The sequence below is a fragment of the Etheostoma cragini genome, chromosome 13, assembly GCF_013103735.1.
Source record: "Etheostoma cragini isolate CJK2018 chromosome 13, CSU_Ecrag_1.0, whole genome shotgun sequence".
NCBI classification, from domain to species: domain Eukaryota; kingdom Metazoa; phylum Chordata; class Actinopteri; order Perciformes; family Percidae; genus Etheostoma; species Etheostoma cragini.
Genome location: NC_048419.1, coordinates 25,119,637 through 25,123,629, shown reverse-complemented (window position 1 = coordinate 25,123,629; position 3,993 = coordinate 25,119,637). Strand labels below are relative to the sequence as shown.

The 3,993-nt window shown below is 42.4% G+C and overlaps 1 protein-coding gene across 1 annotated transcript in view; it reads left to right on the top strand.

The window, feature by feature from the left end:
• The window catches only part of wwc1 (WW and C2 domain containing 1), a 54,773-nt gene extending 54,460 nt beyond the window's left edge, over nt 1–313 (top strand). Inside the window, exon 22 of the mRNA XM_034889998.1 lies at nt 1–313. This exon is cut by the window's left edge and continues 109 nt beyond it. The gene's annotated coding sequence lies outside the window, so the exon portion shown is untranslated.
• Nucleotides 314–3,993: the final 3,680 nt, after the last annotated feature.

Below are 3,993 nucleotides of genomic sequence, written 5' to 3'. Positions count from 1 at the left end.
CCCCCCCCTCCGAGTCTTAACCTGCTGTTTCACATAGAAACGAAGCAACCGTTCGGCGGTGTTATGAAGAATTAAAAAAGAAGACTATGATATGTTTTAGTAAATAAAACTCTCGAATCCGTGGGCGGAAAAAAACACATTTTTAAAGAGCTCAGCATTTCTAGTGTGGATAGTCTTTGTTTGGTAATTAGTGATAGCACTGATAGTTTTTTTTATTATTATTCTCTCTCTCTCTCTCTCTCTCTCTCTCCGTTTACGGCGTGTTTCTGTTACTAACCGGCTGTTTATAGGCTTCATTAGGTGTTTAAAAAAATCATTCCCGCACAAAGTCACACACAGCTGCACATGTCCATACAAAGACATTTGTACTAAAATGAAATAGTTGGACAAAAACAAAACATATATATATATATATATATATATATATATACACACATGTGTATGCTTTGTTTAAGTATATTGATAGCACAAAACAATATCAACAGTGGTACTAAAGCAAAATAACCAACCTAAGCTGACGATAAAAGAAACATCAATATCCGAACCGAAGAGATATTAAATATTGGCCTTCAAGTGTTTTTTGTTTTTTTTAGAGTGTTTTGTACGCACACAAACCTGAGCACACCTGAAGCTTGTCTGATGTGTGTGTACGATATTGACCACACAGATGGTTGCACATGAGCATCATCAGCGCGCCTTCTGTTCGCGCACCGGCGTCTTCTCGCCACACGACACAGCAAACACGAGAGCAAAAACTGGAGCGCGCGTCGGCTTTACAAACACGACTCTGGACTCTCGATTTAGGTCGAAAAGTAAAAGGTCGTTACGATTGTTTCTCACCAGTTAAACACACACACAGACAGACACACACACACACACTCAGCAAAGTGTAGGAACAGCACTAACTCTCACTAACACTCAGGTAGTTGATCGGCTAGTCTGCACTTTAAGGAACTTGAGGTAAAAGTTTAAAAAAAGAAACGATGATGAGGGTTTTTGGGAGAAATGAATCCACAACCCGTTAGCCTTGAATACGCTGGTATGATTGTTGATTGTTGAAGCACACAAAGATTGTTGAAACACACACACAAACACACACACACACGTGTAAGATTAAAATGTATTTTTTGATGACTGATTTGTGAACTAAAAGGAGTTTTTAACTTAAGACCATTCCCTTCCCTGTGTTTTCTGTAACTGGGTCTCATGCGTCTCACATCTGGACGTCCTGCAGCTGATTTCCGTCTCGTGTTGATTCATGTTACCAAAACTGAACACATCCACTGTGTTTCTTCTTGTTCAGTCTTTAAAGCTGCACCAATAAGATTTTTTTTATATTAAAGCAACGCTTGAGAACCTTTCCTGCTCCTGTTGGTAGGTTGGAGGCAGAATTGTCCATTACATTACATTACATTACATTACATTGTCCAGTTCACTCAAACTACAGATCTGCTACTCAATCTGGCAAACGTGTTATGTAACGGACAATTCCGCCTCCGACCTGTAGGGGGCAGAAGGGGGAAAAGATCTCTAGTGTTGCTTTAAGTGTAGAGAAAGAGCGCATTAAAGTCCCCGCCCAGGAAGAACTTTCCCGTGTCCATTGTCTTGTGTTGCGTGAAGGTTTCCTCAGCGTCAATTTTGTCTGCTAGCAAACAACAGAAATATGCCCAAAAGCTGCTGTGTTATCAACAATGTAAATAACCCAGAACTTAAAGCGTGAATACTGTTTTTTTTCAACCTGGACCCTATTTTCCCATGTTTCTGTGTCTAAGTGACCGATGGGAACAACGTTATGTAAAGGATCCCGTCTGAGATAGACCTTCAAAACCTCTTTGAGACCTTTCCGTTCCACTATAAAATGCTCTAAAGTCGCTACCGCTACACCCACCAGACTCCATTTAAAAAAGCTATACTTTTAGCGTGTATAGCGCCATCATATTTACATCATCATACAAAACTAGAGTTATAACGGTTGGAAATGTGGCACGACGACCCAAAACGGAGTTTCATAGTCTTATTTTGTTTTCTGAATTAAGTGTATTTTACGATGCTAAAATCACTGATTATTTACATGGAGTCTGGTGTGTTTAGTGAATGCAATTTTCTGGATGTTTTTATGTTTAAAAAAAGGATCTCACTCTTTAACAGAGAGGTCGACCTGCTTAGAAATCCTTTTGTCAGACGAGTCATTGAATCAATCCGGATCGATGTAGCCTACCGTTACACCCCTAAGTGTCACTACTGTTTTTCAACCTGGTTCTATTCTCCTATGTTTGTGTGTCTAAGTGACAGATGGGAACAATCTTTGACATTGGTCCAATATTAAGCAAGATCGCTGCAGTTGGCCTATTTTGGGTCGACTTTCCACTTTTCCAACCATCACAACTCTAGTTTTGGTTGAAATAAACACAAAGTATACCTATTTACATGTGGAAGTGGCTCTAAACACGCTAAAAGTCTGGCTTTTTTAAATGGAGTCTGGTGGGTTCAGCGCTAGCGACTTCCGAGCTGTTCTGGTTGAGCAGAAAGGTCTGAAAGAGGTTTTAAAGGACTCTCTCTGAAGGGATCCTTTACATAATGTTGTCAGACAATAAGAATATTAATCTGAGCTCGTCAGTGGCAAAACGAGCACTTTTTCACAATTTCCCAATTAACTGCAGCGATCTCTTAATACTGGACCAATCTCAAATAACGTTGTTTCCATCGGCCGCTCAGTCACACAAACCATCCATCCAGGTTGGTTTTGATGACAAAAGTGGAAACAGACTCAGCAGAGAGAATGGGCCGTTGAATCCGACGGTATTATCACACTAACCCACGTCTGACGTTACATGTGTTAGCTTAATTTTACACACCTATAGTTAGAATTTGGATCTTTCACTTGGTAACAAAATGCTTGCTGCAAACGTAACGTCGAACATAACGTGAGCTTAGTGTCGGGATCTCCACAGTCTTCCTGTTCTTTCTGCTGATTCCTCACAATTAAATTGGACACACGTACCTTCCTGTAATACCATCCATTTTAATGTGACATTGAGCGCTCTGAAATGGCGCTAAGGGCTCCGAAATCCGAGGGCAACGTGTGTTTTTGTCCTGTTTTTGTCTTAATTAGTAGTTAATGTGTATGTGCGTAGTGACTAGAGTGATTCTACTCCTCTGCCGTTCATGTGCCCCTGCGATGGGGTTTGTCTTCAGCTCAGTGAAGACTTACTGACGTCTCTTTGAAGTCTGTTTCCAAGGCAACCTGACGTTAAAAACCAGCAGCAGACCCTGACTCCCTACAGTTTGCAGACTCTTTGTGTTTGCACCTGGATGTTGAGCAGCTGTTGTGCAAGTTGTCCTTGGTGCTTTCTCACAACATCTCTCCTGCCTTGAAGCAACACTTTTAATTTTTTTTTTGTAATTTTATTGGAGAAAATGAGGCAGGATGGTAAACGTACGCAAACGGGTGAAGCTGAAGGCATCTTCAGTGTTTTCAAGTCATTATGTCTCTCTTCCTGGAAAGACTTGTAGGCCTCCTGAGACTCCCTGCGGCCATTTTTAATTGCTGGGCGCCAGTTGGATCTGTCACTGTCACTGTATAGTACGGTCCTAAGAACACGTATGTATACACAGATTTTGAGGAACACTAAAGGAGGTAATTAATCTTAATATTTAATTCTTCCTGTTGATACATGGACTCGTTACGTTGAGATATTCCATCCATCCATCCATCCGTCTTCGACCGCTTATGCGGTATCGGGTCCCGAGGGCAGCAGCTCCAGCAGGGGACCCCAAACCTCCCTCTCCTGAGCCACATCAACCAGCTCCGACTGGGGGATCCCGAGGCGTTCCCAGGCCAGGTTGGAGATATAATCTCCCCCACCTAGTCCTGGGTCTTCCCCGAGGCCTCCTTACAGCTGGACGTCTCTCCACCTAGTCCTGGGTCTTCCCCGAGGCCTCCTCCCAGCTGGACGTCCCTCCAACTAGTCCTGGGTCTTCCCCGAGACCTCC